The 21,193-nt window shown below is 40.6% G+C and overlaps 1 pseudogene; it reads left to right on the plus strand.

Moving 5' to 3' along the window:
• Positions 1-8,611: 8,611 nt before the first annotated feature.
• LOC117979840 (peptidyl-prolyl cis-trans isomerase A-like) lies at positions 8,612-19,198 on the plus strand (annotated as a pseudogene).
• Positions 19,199-21,193: the final 1,995 nt, after the last annotated feature.

Genomic DNA, 21,193 nt, shown 5'->3' on the forward strand with positions numbered 1-21,193 from the left:
GTAGCTGAAAATACTGAAAGAGGCCTTCTCCTAGGGCTCACTCTCTTCCTGTCTCTCAGAGGTCTGACACCAAGACAAATGGTTTTTGTCTCTGCATAGCTACAAATTTATGGATCATTTATTTTATATTAGATTAAAAATGTGAGCTTAAGAGTCAATGCTGCCAAGCATGGTGCCTCATGCCTATAATCCCAGCAACTCTGGAAGCAGAAGGATCTCTTGAGCCCAGGAGGTCAAGGCTGCAGTGAGCTATGATCGCACCGCTGCACTACAGCCTGGGTGACAAAGTGAGACCCTGTCTCTAAAAACTTTTAAAAGAGTAAAAGTAAAAAAGAGTCAATGCCCTTACAAAAGAGATTTCTAGAGCATCTAGTCAAATTTTATATATCTATGTCTGAGCATACTGAAGAATAAGTGAAATGTTATATGAAACTGCAATATATAAATAGATAAAAAGAAGCACTATAGAACTGTGTATGATGTTATTATTTGTGTTAATAAAAGAAAGAGGTGGGGCAATATGGGGGATATCTCCAAAAACATAGATAATAGATTGTGACATTGGTTTCCTCTAATGTGGGGCAGATTAGTGAGGAGACTTTTTGCTATGTGCTCTTTTCTACCTCTTGAATTTTGAATCACTTACATGGATTACCTATTCAAAAATAAAATTTTTTGAATTAACTTTTATAGTGGGGCCTGTTCTGGTTAAAACAGTCTGGACCTTCCTTTTCAACCTCTTCCCCTCATCCCAAGCCCTCACACCCAGACAAAGATCCATGAAGATTTCTAAACCCATGATGTTCCTCAGACAATGCCTCCCCAGCATGGGGTTTGGTGGAGAACTGCTAAACCATTTACTCCCACATTTTTGTTTTCTTATTTTTTGTAACGACAGGTCTCACTATGTTGCCAAGCCTGGTCTCGAACTCCTGGCCTCAAGCAATCCTCCCTCCTTGGCCTCCCAAAGTGCTGGGATTATAGGGGTAAGCCACCACATCTGGTCCAACCCCACATTTTTGAGCAGCCAGAACTGATATAGAGAGAGACCCAGTGACTTGTTCAAAGTCACACAGCTAACATATACATCAAAATCTGATTATTTCTCCAGTGTTTTTTTTCTTTGCCCCCTCAAACATTTAATCCTTTCAACACAGCCTCTCAGATACTTGATGAACTTCTATACCTATGCCAAAGAGATAGCATTAGTACAAACACACAACAGTGGCAGAAAAAAATGTACGGACCAGACACCAACTAAGTAAACACAAGCCTCCCAGTCACAACATTAATTATACAACAGCAACAGTCCTCACCACTTGTGAGCTGTTTACCACTGCAGTATAAAAAGGTTTATGTAGCTTATTTGAGTGTTTTGTGGCATGCGTCAAAAGACAAACATTTGGAAGATGAAAGCTCCATACACAGATTTCTTTGGTGCTGGCACAGCCCTAATGACCACTAGGTGGCAGTAATGTCCTAACAACAATGCTGCTGCTGGCCTAGAACCCTTAGAAAGTGAAACAATGAATTAATATCACACAACTGACTGCATATCTGAATACACAGTCTTAGTACAAAGCTCCAAATAATTCATTCGTTTGATAAGTTATGCTACCATTGTAACAGCTAAGAATGTTTTAGTTTATGTCACAAGTAGGCTCAAATCAACAGCCTTTGGGCAGAATCTGGTCAGCAATGTATTTGTCTAGGGTAGTATTTGGTTTTGTTGTTTTGTTTTAATCTGTAATGCTTTTTGGCAAGCCCTCTCTAATTTGCCAGAACTCCCATCATTCTTCAATATCTTATTCCATGCCCCACACATGTGTATGGCCCTGGAAGGCATTTGAGATTGGGATCCCTGCTAGAATATCTTTGTCTGAAATACACAGTGACTGTGCATTGCAGTCTAGCTGGTCTGGTCAACTCTCTTGGGCTTTTCCACCTCCATTTATTTATTTTGGAGACAGAGTCTCACTCTGTCACCCAGGCTGGAGTGCAGTGGCATGATCTCGGCTCACTGCAACCTCTGCCCGCAGGTTTCTAGAGATTCTCCTCCCTCAGCCTCCTGTGTAGCTGCGACTACAGGTGCATGTGCATGCTTTTTTTTTTTTTTTTCAGATGGAATCTCCTGTCCCCCAGGCTGGAGAGCAGTAGCGCAACCTCGGCTCACTGCAACCTTCGCCTCCTGGGTTCAAGCAATTCTCCTGCCTCAGCCTCCTGAGTAGCTGGGATTATAGGAGCCCGCCACCACCCCCAGCTAATTTTTGTACTTTTAGTAGAGACAGGGTTTCGCCATCTTGGCCAGGCTGGTCTCGAACTCCTGACCTCAGATCATCCACCTACCTCGGCCTCCCAAAATGCTGGGATTACAGGCATGAGCCACCATGCTCGGCCCTCCATTTATTTTTCCCTAAGTCATTTTGGAACTGTCCTCACAGGGTCGACAAGAATTGCATGCTGGGTTCTGGACAGAAATATAGGTGTAATAAAATATTAATCAAGCTGTAATTTGATCCATTTTCTTGTTGCTGAAAATAACGTAGCACTAGATATTGATCATTGGCATCCCCATCGTTCCTATAGATAGGATTTCTTTTTTTATTATTATTATTAATTTATTAATTTATTTTTTTGAGACAGGGTCTTACTCTGTCACCCAGGCTGGAATGCAGTGACACAATTGCAGCTTGCTGCAGCCTTGACCTCCTGGGCTCAAGTGATCCCTCCCACCTTAGCCTCCAGGGTAACTGGGACTACAGGTGCATGCCACCATGCTCATCTAATTTTTTTTTTAATTGTAGAATTAAGGTCTTGCCACGTTGCCCAGGCTGGTCTCAAACTTCTGGGTTCAGGCGATCCTCCTGCCTCAGTCTCTCAGCCCAGCCTAGATAGTATTTCTGGCATTAGGATCATAAGACTTTAAGAATTGATTTGCATCTCCACTGCTCCTGTAGACAGGATCTCTGACATTAGAATCATAAGGCTTTTGTTTAGGAACTGTTTAAGATGTTTTTCAGATCCCAAATTCCAGCAAAATAGCTGATGCTAACCAGTTTGAAGACCCCCACTGAGGAGGAATGGAATTGGCATGAAAATACAGCTTCTTCATCTCCTTGCCCTGACTTCACCCTCCACTCTTTGATCAATCAATGATCTCCAAATTTCAGCCTACTCCCAAACCTCTATAACCCCTAGCCACAAATTCCTTTAGGAGGTGGATTTGAGGTTCCTTCCAATGTCCTCATTTGGTGGTCCTGTTATTAAACCTCGTTCTCTGCTGCAACCCCATGTCTCCATCTATTGACTTGCTGCACATGAGGGGCAACAGGTGGCAAGGCAACAGACCTCCGATGGCTGCAATTTCTCTATCTATCTACAATGTTCTTCCCCATGGTTTTCCTTTTTTCTTTTTCTTTTTTTTTTTTTTTTTTTTGGCAATCTTTCTCATTCCTGAAGGCTCAGGTCAAATGTCACCTCCTCCTTCCATCAGGAAGCTTATACCAGGCCTCTCTCCTCTAACATCCCATGGCACACAGAGCCTCTACTACTTTGTTGGTGCTTGTTTTCTGCTCTGTATTGTTAGTTGTCTTTTGTCTGTCTCAGCTCTTTGTAAGTTCCTGAGGAGAGCAGAGAAGTCGGCTACTTCTTTGTGTGTGCAATGGTTTCCAGTACAGTGTCCTACTCATGCTTGTATTTCTTCTGACTCAACAACTCTGCCAGCATCTCCTCCACATGGACTAAAGGGAGGCAGGATGATTTAGAAAAAGCTTTTTATAACATAGGACTAAAGGAATACAAGTCTATGAAAAATTAAAACTAAGCTAACAATTCCACTGTCTCCTAAAAGTACTAAGAGGATATATCATAGGGTACAGGATAAGCTCTAGAGTCAGACAGCCTGAGTACATAGCTTTGCTCCACCCTTAACAAGTTGTCTCACCCTGAGTAAGCCAACTTACTTGAGAAAATATTAATAGCACCTAGTTAAAAGGGATTTTTATTTGTTTGTTTTTTACTGTGGTAAGAGTACTTACCATGAGCTCTGCCCTCTTGACAAATTTATAATTGCACAATACATTAATGTTGCACAGCAGATCTCTAAAACTTATTCATCTTGCATAACGGAAACTGTACACTCATTAGAACATGAAGGTTTTTTTAAGAAATTCTACTTTGAAATAACTTTAGACTTACAGTAAAGTTGCAAAAATTGTAGTTTCTATATACACTTCACCCAGTTTATTGAAATATTAGTATCTTACATAAATGTAATGCAATTATCAAAACCAGGAAATAGACATTGATACAACAATATTAACCAAATCTACAGACCTTGTTTGAATTTCACCAGTTTTCCCACAGATTTCTTTTTTTTGATCCAATCCAGGATCTCATATTGCATTTAGCTATTATATCTTCTTCATCTTCTTCAATCAGTGATAGTTTTGGAAAATCCAGGCCAGTTATTTTCAAAATGTCCCCCAGGTTTTCTCATGAATAGATTGAAGTTATGCATTTTGGGCAAGAATAGCACAAATAGGATATTGTGCCCTTCTCAGTGCATCATATCTGGAGGTACATGATCTTGGTATGTCCTATTATTGATGAGGTTATTCTTGACCACTTGGTTAAAGTGATGTATGTTGGGTTTCTCCACTGTTAAGCTTACTATTTTTTCCCTTTGTAATTAGTAAATATCTTTTAGGGAGATACTTTGAGACTATACAAATATTCTATTTCTCATACTTTCACCAACTAATTATAGTATCTATCCATGGGGCTTGCCTACAGCAATTACTACTATGGCATTTGCCAAACATTAATCTTCTATTTTTCTGATTCCTTCTACATGTATCAACTGAAATTCTACTGTAAGGAAGAGCTATTTCTTCTTCCCTATTTGTTTATTTGGAGGCATTTTATGAGGATTAAATGAAGTAGGACATTTACATGGTGTCTAGCACACAGTGAAGGCTCAGTAGGTGTGAGTCATCTTTAATATTATTATTACTGAGACAGTATGGAAGTTATGTAACTAATTGTTATGTGACTAATATTTTCCAGTTAGAAATGAGTATTTCTAACATGTTTAAAGGTGTTCCAAAATGGTCTACTATATTAGTTTGCTAGGGCTGCCATAACAAAAGATGACAGATTGAGTGGTCTAAACAACAGAAATTTATTTCTTGCAGCTCTGGAAGCTGGAAGTCCAAGATCAAGGTGTCAGCGGGTTTGGTTTCTCCTCTCTCCTTGGCTTGCAGACGGCCACCTCCTTGCTGTGTCTTCACGTGGCCTTTCCTCTGTTATGTTGGCACCCCTGCTGTCTATCTGTGTGTTCTCATTTCCTCTTCTTCTAAGGACTGGTCAGATTGAATTAGGGCCACGCTAAGGGCCTCATTTTAGCTTGTTCAAGTCTTTAAAGGTCTTGTGTCCCAATACAGTCACATTCTGAAGTACTGGGGCTTAGAGTTTCAACACATGAATTTGGGAAGGGGGAGACGTCATTCCACCCATATCTACCTATTTGCTTTGAAAAACCATTGTGAGCAAATCATTCAACATGTGAAAGCACTTTCAGAACTGGAAAGCACCATACAAACATAAGGCAATAGTATAACAATACGACAAATCTTGGTAACCATTCATGCACTTTACATTTCAGGTACTGAAGCATTCCTTTACAATGTTATTGCCATTATTCATTTAACTTTCCTTTCACGGCTGCCACGGAACTCTGGAAGGCCCACTTCAACCTGGGCACTGTCTGTGTTATCGCACATCCTCAGCGAGTGTCAACCACATCAGTGTGTTTTGCTTGCTTTTTGTCTTTCTGAAGCGTGGGCTTTCAGCAGCTCATTTCAGGCTATCCCAGCTACCTCTTCAGAGGCCCGAGGCACCTCCTTCCTCACAGGGAAAGCTGCCTGCAAGGCGGCCGGCAACGGCCTGATTTCCCAGTCTACCAGCTGCGTAGCCTTGGGCAAGGCCTCTCCGTGCAGCACTTCGTCCCAATTCCACGGCTGAAAAAGAAGGATAACAATCCTCACAAGGAGGCTGAGGATTAATGAGTTAATCTTTATAGAGCATTTGGAGAGCACACAATGGACAAACCCCTATTTATCTCTTTGTAGAACTAGCCTACAAACTAAACTCCCACTAGGAAACTAGGACCCTTTTATATAATGTTTACTTGAAGGAGGCAATTTGCAGATTCTAATAAATCTTAGCTTCCCAGAAGTGGGAAAAAGCACACATTTCACTATATCTGAGTAAGTAAAAAAGTAGAACAATTTCTCCCCACCGAAGGTTTTGCTTATCAGAGGCTAACAGAGGCCAGGGAGAAACTGTGACCTGTGGTCTGCCTTGCCTGTCATGGATAAGGAAGAACCAGAGACTCTCCCCAGGGCTGTCAAATGTTTTTAGAGCTGACATCCTTGCGGTCCACAGCCTCCAAACTCAGAGCGTGTGGGAGGAGGGGATGGATACAATTTAATTGCCTCCTGCAACTTGCCAAGCCCACCACCATTTTCCCAGGCTAGCAGTAGCCATTCCTTGCTTAATAGTAGTGCTTTCAAGCCCTTCAGAGACAGGAGTACTTCAGCAGCCAAAGTGGGAAGTCCTTCTTCCAAGTCTTCCAAGGCCTTTGGCCACTGCCAAAGCACCCCAGAAAAGTGTGTCTGTAGGAACTGTCTCTGTTTACCATGTTGCATTACCTTTTTGCTCAGAATCAATCACTCCACCTGTGATTGATTGCCAGGGGCCACCAATACTGCTTTAGGGGGAAGCTTTTCTCCACACCACATCCTTATTTTCCTTGCCTCACTCCCAGGCAATTTTCACCACAGGTCTGGCAACAGCCTTCTAAATGATCTCCATAATTCTGCTCCCTAATCCCTACTGCATGGTCTTCCCCGCTCCTCTCCACCTATCCAACTTCTAAATCTGAAACAATAAAATCTTACAAATCCCACCTATATTCTCATATCCCTTGGAAGTTCTTGTTTAAAGGATCAGTAGAGATTAGCCAGGCCAAGAGAATGCCTGTGTGTGAGACGGGGCGAGGAGGGAGAGAAGAGGGCCAGAGAGCAACAGGGACTGCAGAACAGCACATACAAAGTCGTGATGTGAGAACGTGGCTCACGTATGCAACTACTCGGGACTCAGCAAAACTGGAACCTAGAAGGAAATAAAGCTGGCGAGGATCAGCAAAGCCAGGCCCCCCGTGAAGGAGTTTGGACTTTATCTAGGAGAAAGTGGGGGCCATTGAAGGGTTTTAAGTACGCAAGTATCACAAACAAGTTTGCATTTAAGAAAGATTTCTCTGGCAACAGAGCGGAGAATACATTAGAGGAGAAATACTGGAAGCAGAGAGACCATCTGAGAGGCTGGTACAATTATCCACAGTTGATGACAGCAAGGGGTAAGAAGGAGAGGGGATGTTAACTTCAGCAGCGTTACTCAAAAGTGTTGTCCTTGGGCAAATGCCAACTTCTGGACCAATGTCTGTCCTCCAACTGTTTTTCCTGATCTGTTATGAGATAAAGAACTTGTGCCAGAATGTAAAGTCAAGGCAGGCACTTATTGCTTCATCATAAAAAGTCTTGCTTTAGGGGGGAAAATAAGTCAGTCATACTACACAGTGTGCTTAGTGAAGTATTTGATTTACATTCTGGCCCAAGTCCCTTATCTTTGTGAAACGGTAACAGTCTGCAGACCAGCACTGTAAGTGGCACTGACTCCAAGGACTTTCTGGATTGATGATGATTTGGATCCAAATGAGAAGTTTATAATCATGGTGGGTTCGGTAAATGAGGGAGACAATACATGCTTATAAGAAAAACAAGTAACCCAACTGTGGACAGGGTGATAACCTGAATGAGTGATGCATTATCTCACTCATTCTTTGAGGACTCCAACTGAGAAGCTGGATCCCTGAATGGATCCAGGACCGTAGGTTTTTGCATAAGTCAGAACTGAGTTCAAATCCTAACTTCATGACTTACTGGGTAAACTTATGTTAGTTAGCTGACTCCTCTGAACCTTATTTCCCTGCGTATAAAATGGGAGAAATAATACCTGCCTCACAGCGATGTGAGCTCATGACCTAGCACATGGGAGGTGTTTGTTCACTGTTCCCCAGATGTGGCACATGGTGTGAATTCTTTGAAAAAAAATGTGCTGAATATCATTTTTAAAATAAACAGAAAAGTAATGAGAAGACAGTTTTTAAAAAGTGATACAAAGAGTTGGGAGTGTGTAATCAGCTCTTCTGGAATATCAAACTGTAAAAAGATAGTAAAACCATGCAGCTAAGATCTCTCTGCAGCCGAGTTGTAAAATCTACTTTTCTTACCCCATCTTCCTCTCACAGACACTTCTTCCTACCTCCAGCCTCAGCCTCACATTCTGGGGCCCAGCTTTGAGTCATCTTGACTAAGGATCCATCCTCAGCCTTGGGTCTTGGTCTGGTAACAGGGCTCTGCCTTGGTGCCTGTTTTGGTCCTGTTCATGCTGTTACAGGTATTGTCCCAATACTCCAGGTCCCTCTGCTAGAACACCTGGGCTGCTCTTGCCAATCCCCTCCCAAAGAGATTCCTAAGTTGTCAGGCCTATGGCTATTGCCCGGGTGCCTACTTGCAGACAACTGTGCTTTGAGAACATACCAGAAGCCCACTGCCAGCTTGTATGGATCTCTTTACAATTTGCCTGCTGGATTCTGATGCAATATGCTGTCCCCTCAGGCCCCAAACTTTGCAGTCAGATGGAAACTTTCCCAGAGCCTGAGGAGTCCAGGGGTCCCCCATCCCTCAGTGCCTGCCTTAGCCCTAGTATCAAATTCAGTTCTATAGCCAAGCTTTTTGCTACATGTACCTGAGACAAGAAAACAAGACAAACGGAATGTATTTTATGTCTATATAGCAGTTTATAATTTACAAAATTCTTTCACATTATCTCATTTGACCCTCACACCAAACTCACGATATAAAAAATAAGAAATTTCCGTATTTTATAGATAAGTGCAAGTGACTAACTGGGGCGATCAACTGTCCCAGTTTGTCCAGGATTGAGGGAGTTCCCAGACTGCAGGACTTTCAGTGCTAAAACCAGGACAGTCCTGGGCAAACTGGGATGATCAGTCACCCTAGGTCACATAGCTAGTAAATGACTGAGCTAGGATTTGAACCTAAGGCACCTAGCCTGTACTTATTATACTTTTTGAGTTATTGAACTCAATAGTTATTATTGCTAATATTATTTAACAGTTATTGAGTTATTGAGCTCAATAACTGTTAAATGAATGACAGACACCTAGTCTGTCTCCTTTCCACTGTGCCATGTGCTTCTCCTAAACAGCAGTCTCTTCAGACTAATACATAAAGGTGTTGCTTGCCTTCTTTCTTCTTGAAATGCCAATCAGTGGAAAGGAGAAGGGAAACACTGCTTTGCAAGAGAAAAGCATCCTTGCATTAACTCCATGTCAGAATAATCACTGACAGTAATAATTTCAACAAAGGGATTAATTACAGAGTCTGTAATTATCTTAGCAAGAGCTTGAAATCAAAAATGATTGTGATGGGCCACTAACCCAATCAATATATGCACTCTGCCCTGGGATAACCTAAGACTGACTGCATATATGAATATTCAGTACATGTAAATTTTAAATCCTACCATCAGATAAAAACAGAGTTGTAAGAGATTTAGTGGTCAGTATATGTCCTTCCATTCAACCTTGACTTCACTGAAACCATCTCAGAAAAGATAACAATTGGTGCTCCTTTTAAAGATGTCCCTCTGAGGCAAGCCCAAGAGCTTTTTCAGGTGCCACTTTCAGCCACCACTGAATGATGAGTACAGCTTAACCTAAGCTTAATCTTTACTTAGCTTAAGCTAGTAAAAGGAGTGCTGGATATCAGAGCCTGTTTACTTTCCCTCTACCAGACTCTCTGTGCAGGACACAACCTCCAGTTTCCTATCCCCTCAAACCCCTGCCAACTCAAGCTCTCCTCTGTCACCCAGGATGCCACTATCCCCCAAGACTGTGTCTAGCCTTTCTTTTGACATATTTCCTTAGTTAACTTATATAATCTTCTGGGATAATTTTTTTAAGAGATAGAGTCTTCTCTGTTGCACAGGCTAGAGTGCAGTAGCACAATCATAGTTCATTGCAGCCTCAAACTCTTGGGCTCAAGTAATCCTTCCTCTTTCAGCCCCCCGAGTAAATGGGATTACAGGTGCATGCCACCAAGCACAGCTAATTGTTTTATTGTTTGTAAAGACAAGGTCTAGCTGTTGCCCAAGCTGGTCTGGAAGTCCTGGCCTCAAGCAATCCTCCCACCACAGCTTCCTAAAGCGCTGGGATTACAGGTGCGAGCCAACACACCCACATCTTTCGGGATAGTTAATTCCAGAGATTTGTATGCACCCAACATTTAACTTTTTTTTCTTTCTGGATATCCATCATTCATTCAGCAAACATTTAGGAAATGACTATAATGTGTCAGACACTGTGCTAGGTACTGAGGTTAGTCGCAGAAAAGTTATAGGACTTCCTAAGGCAGTTAAGGGAACACAGAATAGAAAAGTCATTCCTGGAAAAGAGGACAGCATCACATATACAAGACAATATGCTCAGACAACTACAAAATAAGTTCAAAAAAGCAGGAGGCAGGAAGACTCTAGGAGTTGGCACCCACGGCCAACTGGATAATTCGGTACTTTTCCAGGAAGTCTTCTCTGGCTAATCTCGAGAGAACCAATAGCTTCTGCCCCTCACCTTGAATAAACATAAGGCATTCAAGACCTCCTGAGGCCATCCTCTCTTATTTTCCAGTTTCCAGTTGTTTTCCACTGTGAAAATATCTTAGCTCCTATTTGCATTTTCTTTTCCATCACTCTCTGTATATACCCTATATACTAATCGACATCAATGTTTTCTGCCAGCAACCACTGGGAAGGGTGGAGTAGCCGTCGCTTCCTGAGACCCAGGAAGAAGAGAAAACCATGAGGTTATCATCTCTGTGCTATGATTAAGCCACTGTGTGTTTCCTTCAAAGTCTGGTTAACCTATCTTAACACAACCTCAAATACCTGTCTCTGTGAAGCATGCTCTATCAACTGAAGGAACAGAATCCCTTACACTCCCAAAGATGCTTTCCAATGGCAGAAAGGGAGCTAAGCAGAGGACTGGCTTAATTCAGGCTGTATTAAAAGCAATACCAAGAAAGGGAAGGGAACTGAAAGAAGGCTAGGAAAAGCAAGGGAGGAGGAAAAAGTGGCTCCCTAGAAAATGTTCCTGGTTTTCAACACTATTACGGGCATGACAATCATGTGCCTGCTCCACACACAGGCTTAGCTAGAAGTTATTCCCCAAATCCTACCTGCCAAGCCTAAGCTGATTGGAAAAGTGGTAGGATCTGATCCAAGCTCTGTCACCCCACGGGCTGGACAATGGCCTGTGAAGCAGCCTCAGCATGATGGTACTGATGGCTGTAATAATCGCAGCTATGATGCATTAGGGCTTACGATGTGCATGGTAGATAATTTATCTCGTTTAATCCTCGCAACAACTCTATGGGGTAGATACTATTATTATCTCCCTTTCACAGATGACAATACATGTTTCAAGAGGTTTCACAAGTCTGCCAATCTTAGAGGATTGAGTCAAACTCTGGTCTGTCTGATTTCAGAACCAAACCCTTCCTCACCTTTCAGTATTGCCTTTCTTTCATGTATTTATTTATTTTAAAAAAATTTCTTCTATACCCGCTATTAACCAAGCACTGTGGCAAGTGCTGGGGATACAATGGAGGCCAAGACTTAAAAAGACCCTGCCCCCTGGGGCTTATACTGCACAGAGGAGATAGATACACAGTAAGCAAATAACACAAATAAGTACAGGCTGCATTCAGTAGTATGAAGAAGACGAAGAGTTTGTTATGATAGGTATAGGGGAGGCCGGGTGTGGTGGTTCATGCCTGTAATCCCAACACTTTGGGAGGCTGAGGTGGGCAGGTCACTTGAGTTCAAGAGTTTGAGACCAGCCTAAGCAACATAGCAAAACCCCGTCTCTACAAAAAATAAAAAAATAGCTGGGCGTGGTGTTGCTTGCCTGTCATCCCTGCTACTCAGGCGGCTAAGGCTCAAGGATCACTTAAGCCCAGGAGGTGGAGGTTGCAGTGAGCCGAGATCGTGCCACTGCACTCCAGCCTGGGTGACAGAGCGAGACTCCGTCTCAAAAGAAAAAGAAAAAAAGAGAAAGAAAGGAGAGGTGTAAGGAGACTTACTTAGATAGGTGGTTAGGGAAGCCCCCTCAAGGAAGGGACATTACACTGAGATCTGAAGGATGTGACAGAGCCAGTTATAAGGTGACCTGAGAAAAAGGCAAGGGAACAAGATGCAGAACACGCAAATCAAAGAAGAGACAGAGGTCAGTGAGGCTGGGTGTCTAGAGAGCTTGGCAGAGGCTGGATGTCACGGGGCCTTAAAGACCACCAGAGGAGTTAGAACTGGCTTCCAAGTGCAATGGCAAGCTACGGGATAGAGTAAAGCAGTGGAGAGTGGAGATGGCTGGTTTACTTTTTATTAAAAAGAGAAGGGGCATAATGCAGTAGTTAAGAAGATAGACTCTGGACCGATAATGCCTGCACTCAAATCCCTGACTTGCTGCTTACCAACTCTGTAACTGACAACCTCTTCTGTGCCTCAGTTTCCTTATCTTGGAAATACAGACACTAACCAAACCTGCCTTAGAGGGCTGTTGGAATGATTAAATTAATTACTATTTGAAACCACGTAGAATACTGCTTGGTATCTAGTAATAAACATGCTTACAAAATACATTAATAAACATAATTAATAGATGTCTTTACAAATATAACCACATAAATTTGTTTTGCAGACGTACAGAAACGTAATATCAAAAGCATGCTTTTCTTTCAGTGAAGACTTACTGCATTGTTCTTTCTCTTTCTTCCTCTTTCTCCCGCTCCACTACATCAGCAACTGCTCCCCCACATCAACAACTGCTCCCCCTTAAGGTAATTTATGTCAGGAACGCCATATGTTTCCGACCACAGAATTCTAAACAGGCAGACATAAGATTTATGTGCGTACACATATGTGGCATTCTTTTATCTTTGTTTTGCAAAAATTAAATTATTATGTACAATTGACCCTTGAACAACTCAGCATCTAGGGACGCCGACCCTCTGCACAGTCAAAAATCCATGTATATCACCACCACCAGAAAAAAGAAAAAGATATTTTGAATGTTATATGGATTATATATGTATTCTTACAATAAAGAAATAAAGAAAAGAAAATGTTATTAAGAAAGTCATAATGAAGATAAATATATTTACTATTCTATTCATTAAGTAGAAGTCAACCGTCATAAAGGTCTTCATCCCTCATTGTCTTCATAAGTAGGCTGAGGAGGAGAGGAAGATGAGGGGTTGGCCTTGCTGTCTCAGAGGTAGCAGAGGTGGAGAAGGTGGAGGAGGTGGAAGGGGAGGCAGGAGAGGAAGGCACTTCCTTGGTGTAACTTCTATTGAAAAAAAATAAAACATATAAGTGGACCCACACAGTTCAAACCTGTGTTGCTCTAGTGTCAACTGTATATCTTTTTCTCACTCAAACCAGTATAACTCCATTTCATCATTTAAATGAGTGTATTCCGGTCCATGGAGGCAGATGTACCATAATTTATTCAGCTGTCCTCAACCGATGGACATTCATTGGTCCCCACTTCTTTTGCTGTTACTAACACTGTCTCAGTAAACATTATTGTTTAAATGACCTTGCAGTCTAGTGGTTTCACCTCTATGAAGTAGATTTCTAGGAGTGAGTAGATTTTTAGGAGATTGCTAGACTAGATGACATAATTATTATTTTCTAAATAGATATAGATGAAAGATCGCTTGTTTAAAAGACTAATACTGTTTTCATTTCCTGCAGGAAGATATGTGAATGCTCATTTGCCTACATCCTTGCCACAGCAGGTCATTTTTGGATGGGTGCAAACTTATGTTACTTTTTTTATAAAAATGTTTGTATTCAGTGAAAATGTACATGTAGTAAAAATACACAGATTATAAGTATACAGTTTGAGGAGTTTTCACACATGTTTATACCACGTTATACCATGTCACCAATACCACGATCAAGATATAGATATTTCCAGCACCCCAGATAATCTCCCTTGCAGCCAAACCCCACCCTCTGTAGGCAACCACTGTTTTGATTTCTATCAACGTAGATCAGTTTTGTGTGTAATTAAACCTCCTATAAATAAAGTCATGTAATGTTCTTTTTGGTGTCTGGCTTCTTTTGCTCAATGTAATATTTTTGAGATACATCCATGTTGTTGCACGCATCAATAAGTAAACAGTAGATAATCAGGCCTGGGCATGGTGGCTTGCACCTATAATCCCAGCTACGCGAGAGGATCACTTGAGCCCAGGAGTTCAAGGTCAAAATTTAAATGGAACAAAATGTACTATTCCATATGTTCCATTGAGTTTTGACAATTGTATACACCCATTTAACCACCATGCCAAACATTTCCATAATCTCAGGCTCTCCTGGCCCTTCATGGTTAATTTCCATGCCACCTTACTCCATCCAGAGTCTGTTCTAGAGCTTTATACAAATGGAATCATAGAGTATGTACTCTTTGTATCTGGTTTCTGTCACTAAACATAATGCTTTTTTAAATTCATTTGTGTTGTTTCAGTTAATGGTAGTTCATTCCTTTTTATTACTGATTAGTATTTCATATAGCACAATTTGTTTCTCCATTTTCCTGTTGCTGGACATTGGTGTTGATTCTCATTTTTTAGATTTTCTGTATAAGACTGCCATAAACTTTCTTGTGCAAGTCTTTTTGTTGACGTGTATTTTTATTTCTTTTGTATAAATACCTGGTATAATTGTTAGATTACAGTCTGATGTATAAATTTGTAAGAAAATGACAAGCAGATTTCCAAATGTAACATTTTGCACTCCTACCACAAATGTATGAGTTTCAGTTGCTCCACATCTTCCTCAACATCTGATGAGTCATAGGATCTTTTTATATATTCTAGAAATAAGTCCTCATATTCATATATATATTCATATTCATATACATGTACATATAGAGAAAGAGAAAGAGAGAGAATTATGAGTATTTTCTCCTGGTCAGGGCTTGCTCTTCCATTTTCTTATTCATGTCTTTTAACGAAGAGAGGTTTTTCCTTTTATGTAGTGCTTTTTTCCTAAATATTTGTCTGCCCCATGTTCACAAAGATATGCTTATTTCTATGCTTGCTATGTTTACTTATAGAAGTGTTCTACTTTTAGTTCTACATTTAGGTTTTTTATTCATCCTGAATTAATGTTTGTGTATGGTATAAGGTAGGAATCAAAGGTAATTTTCTCCACATTTATAGAGTTTTTACAAAATGATTTGGTGAAAACTTTTCTTTCCCAGTTAAAACTGCTGCAGTGTCTTTTATTAAAATTGAATTGAACATACATGCGTGCAAATATTTCTGGATTCTCTAGTGTATTGATCCTGTTTGCCTATCCTTATGCCAGCACAATGCCACATTTATTACTGTAGCTGTGTAGTCGGTCTTAAAATCAGATAGTGTATTTGTTTTTTTATTCTAATGAAGATTTGTTTTGGTTATCCAGTATGCATTATGCATTTCCATGTAAATTTTAAAGTAAACATGTCAATTTCTACAAATAAAATCTGTTTTCATTTTGACTGGAATGACATTGAATCTATTAATCAATCTAGGTAGACTTGACATCTTGACAATATTTAGTATTCTGACCCAGTTATTTAAGTCACCTTTAATAGCTCTCAGAAATATGTAGTTTTACTGCAGAGGTTTGGCATATCTTTTGTTAAATTTATTCTCTAGTATTTTATGCTTTTTGGTACTATTGAAAATCTTTCATTTAGCAGGGTAGAAAATTTAAAAAGAAAGAAAAACGAATTTGAGTTGTTCTCTTCTGTATGCTTTCCAATTGTTTGCCGCAAGTATATAGAAATAAAGACAACATTCAAATTGTCCCTGTTTGCAGATGACATGATTGTATATCTAGAAAACCCCATCGTCTCAGCCCAAAATCTCCTTAAGCCGATAAGCAACTTCAGCAAAGTCTCAGGATACAAAATCAATGTGCAAAAATCACAAGCATTCTTATACATCAATAACAGACAAACAGAGAGCCAAATCATGAGTGAACTCTCATTCACAATTGCTTCAAAGAGAATAAAATACCTAGGAATCCAACTTACAAGGGACATGAAGGACCTCTTAAAGGAGAACTACAAACCACTGCTCAATGAAATAAAAGAGGACACAAACAAATGGAAGAACATTCCATGCTTATGGGTAGGAAGAATCAATATCGTGAAAATGGCCATACTGCCCAAGGTAATTTATAGATTCAATGCCATCCCCACCAAGCTACCAACGACTTTCTTCACAGAATTGGAAAAAACCACTTTAAAGTTCATATGGCACCAAAAAAGAGCCCGCATCGCCAAGTCAATCCTAAGCCAAAAGAACAAAGCTTGAGGCATCACACTATCTGACTTCAAACTATACTACAAGGCTACAGTAACCAAAACAGCATGGTACTGGTACCAAAACAGAGATATAGACCAATGGAACAGAACAGAGCCCTCAGAAATAATACCACACATCTACAACCATCTGATCTTTGACAAACCTGACAAAAACAAGAAATGGGGAAAGGGTTCCCTATTTAATAAATGGTGCTGGGAAAACTGGCTAGCTATATGTAGAAAGCTGAAACTGGATCCTTTCTTTACACCTTATATAAAAATTAATTCAAGATGGATTAAAGACTTAAATGTTAGACCTAAAACCATAAAACCCCTAGAAGAAAACCTAGGCAATACCATTCAGGACATAGGCACGGGCAAGGACTTCATGTCTAAAACACCAAAAGCAATGGCAACAAAAGCCAAAATTGACAAATGGGATCTAATTAAACTAAAGAGCTTCTGCACAACAAAAGAAACTACCATCAGAGTGAACAGGCAACCTACAGAATGGGACAAAATTTTTGCAATCTATTCATCTGACAAAGGGCTAATATCTAGAATCTACAAATAACTCAAACAAATTTACAAGAAAAAAACAAACAACCCCATCAACAAGTGGGTGAAGGATATGAACAGACACTTCTCAAAAGAAGACATTTATGCAGCCAACAGACACATGAAAAAACGCTCATCATCACTCGCCATCAGAGAAATGCAAATCAAAACCACAATGAGATACCATCTCACACCAGTTAGAATGGCGATCATTAAAAAGTCAGGAAACAACAGGTGCTGGACAGGATGTGGAGAAATAGGAACACTTTACACTGTTGGTGGGACTGTAAACTAGTTCAACCATTGTGGAAGACAGTGTGGCGATTCCTCAGCGATCTAGAACTAGAAATACCATTTGACCCAGCAATCCCATTACTGGGTATATACCCAAAGGATTATAAATCATGCTGCTCTAAAGACACATGCACACGTATGTTTATTGCAGCACTATTCACAATAGCAAAGGCTTGGAACCAACCTAAATGTTCAGCAATGATAGACTGGATTAAGAAAACATGGCACATATACACCATGGAATACTATGAAGCCATAAAAAATGATGAGTTCATGTCCTTTGTAGGGACATGGATGAAGCTGGAAACCATCATTCTCAGCAAACTATCACAAGGACAAAAAACCAAACACCACATGTTCTCACTCACAGGTGAGAATTGAACAATGAGAACACTTGGACACATGAAGGGAAACATCACACACCGGGGCCTTTTGTGGGGTAGGGGGAGGGGGGAGGGATAGCATTAGGAGATATACCTAATGTAAATGACGAATTATTGGGTGCAGGACACCAACATGGCACATGTATACATATGTAACAAACCTGCACGTTGTGCACATGTACCCTAGAACTTAAAGTATAATAAATATATATATATATATATCTAAAATTTCAAAAAAAGAAATAGGGTTAATTTGTGTATTTTGACCTTGTATCCTACAATCTAACTATTCAGGTAGACTTTGTAGGTTTTTATAAACAAGTTTTTTTTAATGTAACAATTCATGTTGTCTCCAAGTAAATACAGTTTCATTTCTCCCTTTGCAATCACATGTATTTTATTTATTTTCCTTGCCATATGGTATTGGCTAGTGTCTCCAGTGCAGTGTAAAATAATAAGTAATAAATGCAAACTTTCTTGCATTGTTTCAAGACTTACAGTGAAAGAATTTAATATTTCTTTATTATTATTATTTCTTAAGACAGGATCTTGCTCTGTTGCCCAGGCTGGAGTGTAGTGGCACAGTCATATCTCATTGTAACATCAAAATCCTAGGCTCAAGTGATCCTCCTGCCTCAGCCTCTTGAGTAGCTTGGACTACAGGCATATGTCACCACACTTGGCTAATTTTTGCATTTTTTTGTAGAGATAGGAGTCTCCGCATGTTGCCCAGGCTGGTCTTGAATCCCTGGCCTTAAGGGATCCTCCTGTGTTGGCCTCCCAAAGTGTTGAGTTTACAAGTATTAGCCACGTGCCCAGTTTACATTCAATATTTCATCAATAAGTATAATGTTAGCTTTGCAGACACCACCACCACCGGGAGCCCAGTACTACCCACCATAGTCAATTACACTGTGTTCTTTGACATCACCATCAACAGCCAGTCCTTGGGCCTCATCTTTTTCAAGCTGTTTGCAGACAAATTTCCAAAAACAACGAAAACTTTGATGCTCTGAGCACTGTAGAGAAAGGATTTGGTTATAAGGGTTCCTGCTTTCACAGAATTATTTCAGAGTTTATGTGTCAGGGTGGTGACTTCCCATGCCATAATGGCACTGACGGCAAGTTCATCTACAGGGAGAAATTTGATGATGAGAACTTCATTCTGAAGCATACAGGTCCTGGCATCTTGTCCATAGCAAATGCTGGACCCAACTCAAACGGTTCTCAGTTTTTCATCTGCATTGCCAAGACTGAGTGGTTGGATGGCAAGCATGTGGTCTTTGGCAAGGTGAAAGAAGGCATGAATATTGTGGAGGCCATGGACTGCTCTGGGTCCAGGAATGGCAAGACCAGCAAGAAGATTATCATTGCTGACTGTGGGCAACTCTAATAAGCTTGACTTGTGTTTTAACTTAACCACCAGACCAATCCTTCTGTAGCTCAGGAGAGCACCCCTCCACCCCATATGCTTCAGTATCCTATAATCTTTGTACTCTCATTGCAGTTCCCTTTGTGTTCTCTCTTTTCCTTATTCCCTTTCTATGCCTAGCTGGATTGCAGAGTTAAGTTTATAACTATGAAATAAAAACTACATAACAATAAAGAGCATAACATTATCTGTAAGTTTCTCATAGATGCCCTTTATGAAATTAAAACATTTTCTTTCTATTCTATTCTTCCTTTAGTGAAGGTTTCTAATCATGAATTGATGTTTTATTTTGTCAAATGCTTTTTCTGCATATATTGAATATAACTATCATAGTTTTCTCTTTTTCTCTTTGATGTGTGAGTTACATTGATTGGTTTGAAGAAGACCTTGGAGTAAGCTTGCATTCCTAAGATAAGCTCTACTTGGGAATAATATATTATCCGTTTTAGGCATTGCTCAATTTGATGTACTAATATTTTGTACAGAATTTTTGCATCTGTGTTCATGAGGAATACTCATCTGTAATTTTTTATTTCTTTGTTTTATTATCTGTTTTTAAAATTTATTTGACAGGCTTTGATGTCAATATAATTCTGGCCTTGTGAAGGAAATTTGGGGCAGTTCCCTTCTCATATATTTTTTAAGAAGTTTGCAGGCTGGGCATGGTGGCTCATGCCTGTAATCCCAGTCTGAGGGAGTCTGAGGCAGGAGGATCACTTGAGTTCGGGAGCTTGAGACCAGCCTGGTCAACACAGGCAGACTGTCCCTACAAAAAAATTTGAAAATTAGCCGACATGGTGGCATGCACCTGTAGTCCCAGCTACTCAAGAGGCTGAGGTGGAAGGATTCCTTGAGCCCAGGAGTTTGAGGGTGCAGTGAGCTATGATTGTGCCACTGCACTCCAGCCTGGGCAACAAAGCAATAACCTGTCTCAAAAGAAAGAAAAAAAGTTTGTGTTAGATTTGTATTATTTCAGCTGGGCATGGTGGCTCACACCTATAATACCAGCACATTGGGAGGCTGAGGTGGGAGGATCACTTGAGATCATGAGTTTGAGACCAGCCTGAGGAACATAGTGAGACCATGTCTATACAAAATATTTTTAAAGGCTGGGTGTGGTGGCTTACACCTGTAATCCCAGCACTTTGGGAGGCGAAGGCAGGTGATCACTTGAGGCCAGGAGTTCAAGACCAGCCTGGCCAACATGGCAAAACCCCATATCTACAAATACAAAAATACACACAAAAAAATTAGTGAGGCACGGTGGTGCACATGTGTAATCTCAACTACTTGGGAGGCTGAGGCATGAGAATTGCTTGAACCCGGTAGGCGGGGTTGAAGTGAGCCGAGATCTCACCACTGCATCCCAACCTGGGCGACAGAGCAAGACTCTGTCTCCAAAATAATAATAATAATAATTTTTAAAAAGTTAGCATGGTGTGGTAGCACACGTCCATAGTACCAGGTACTTAGGAGGCTGAGACGGGGGATCCCTTAAGCTCAGCAGTTTGAGGCTGCAGTGAGCTATGATCAGTGCCACTGCACTCCAGCCTGGGCAACAGAGTGAGAACTCATCTCCATTAAAAAAAAAAAAAAGATTTATATTATTTCTACCTTAAATATTTGATGGAACTCATCATTGAAACTATCTGGGTCTATGAGATCAGCTACTTCTGGATGATGCGGTATGAGAGAAAAAAACATATTCATGGGCTCACTCCTGTGCCTCCTTCTTTGAAGTGGGTTCCCTGCTCAAATGCTGTGTTTGTGAGAGTCCAGGCATAGATGTCAGTAATTCTGTAAGCCCCCTAGAGAGTGGTACTAGCTGAGATTTTGCATTCCTGGAACCAGTATTTATCTCTGTGAGAATGAAATTCTGACCGTTCCAGAATTTAATAGTTGATTTGGTGGAAAATCAACTACTTGGATGGAAGGGGCCCAAAGTAGCTGACTTGC

This window comes from Pan paniscus, chromosome 1 (assembly GCF_029289425.2).
Source record: "Pan paniscus chromosome 1, NHGRI_mPanPan1-v2.0_pri, whole genome shotgun sequence".
In the NCBI taxonomy this organism is placed as follows: Eukaryota; Metazoa; Chordata; class Mammalia; order Primates; family Hominidae; genus Pan; species Pan paniscus.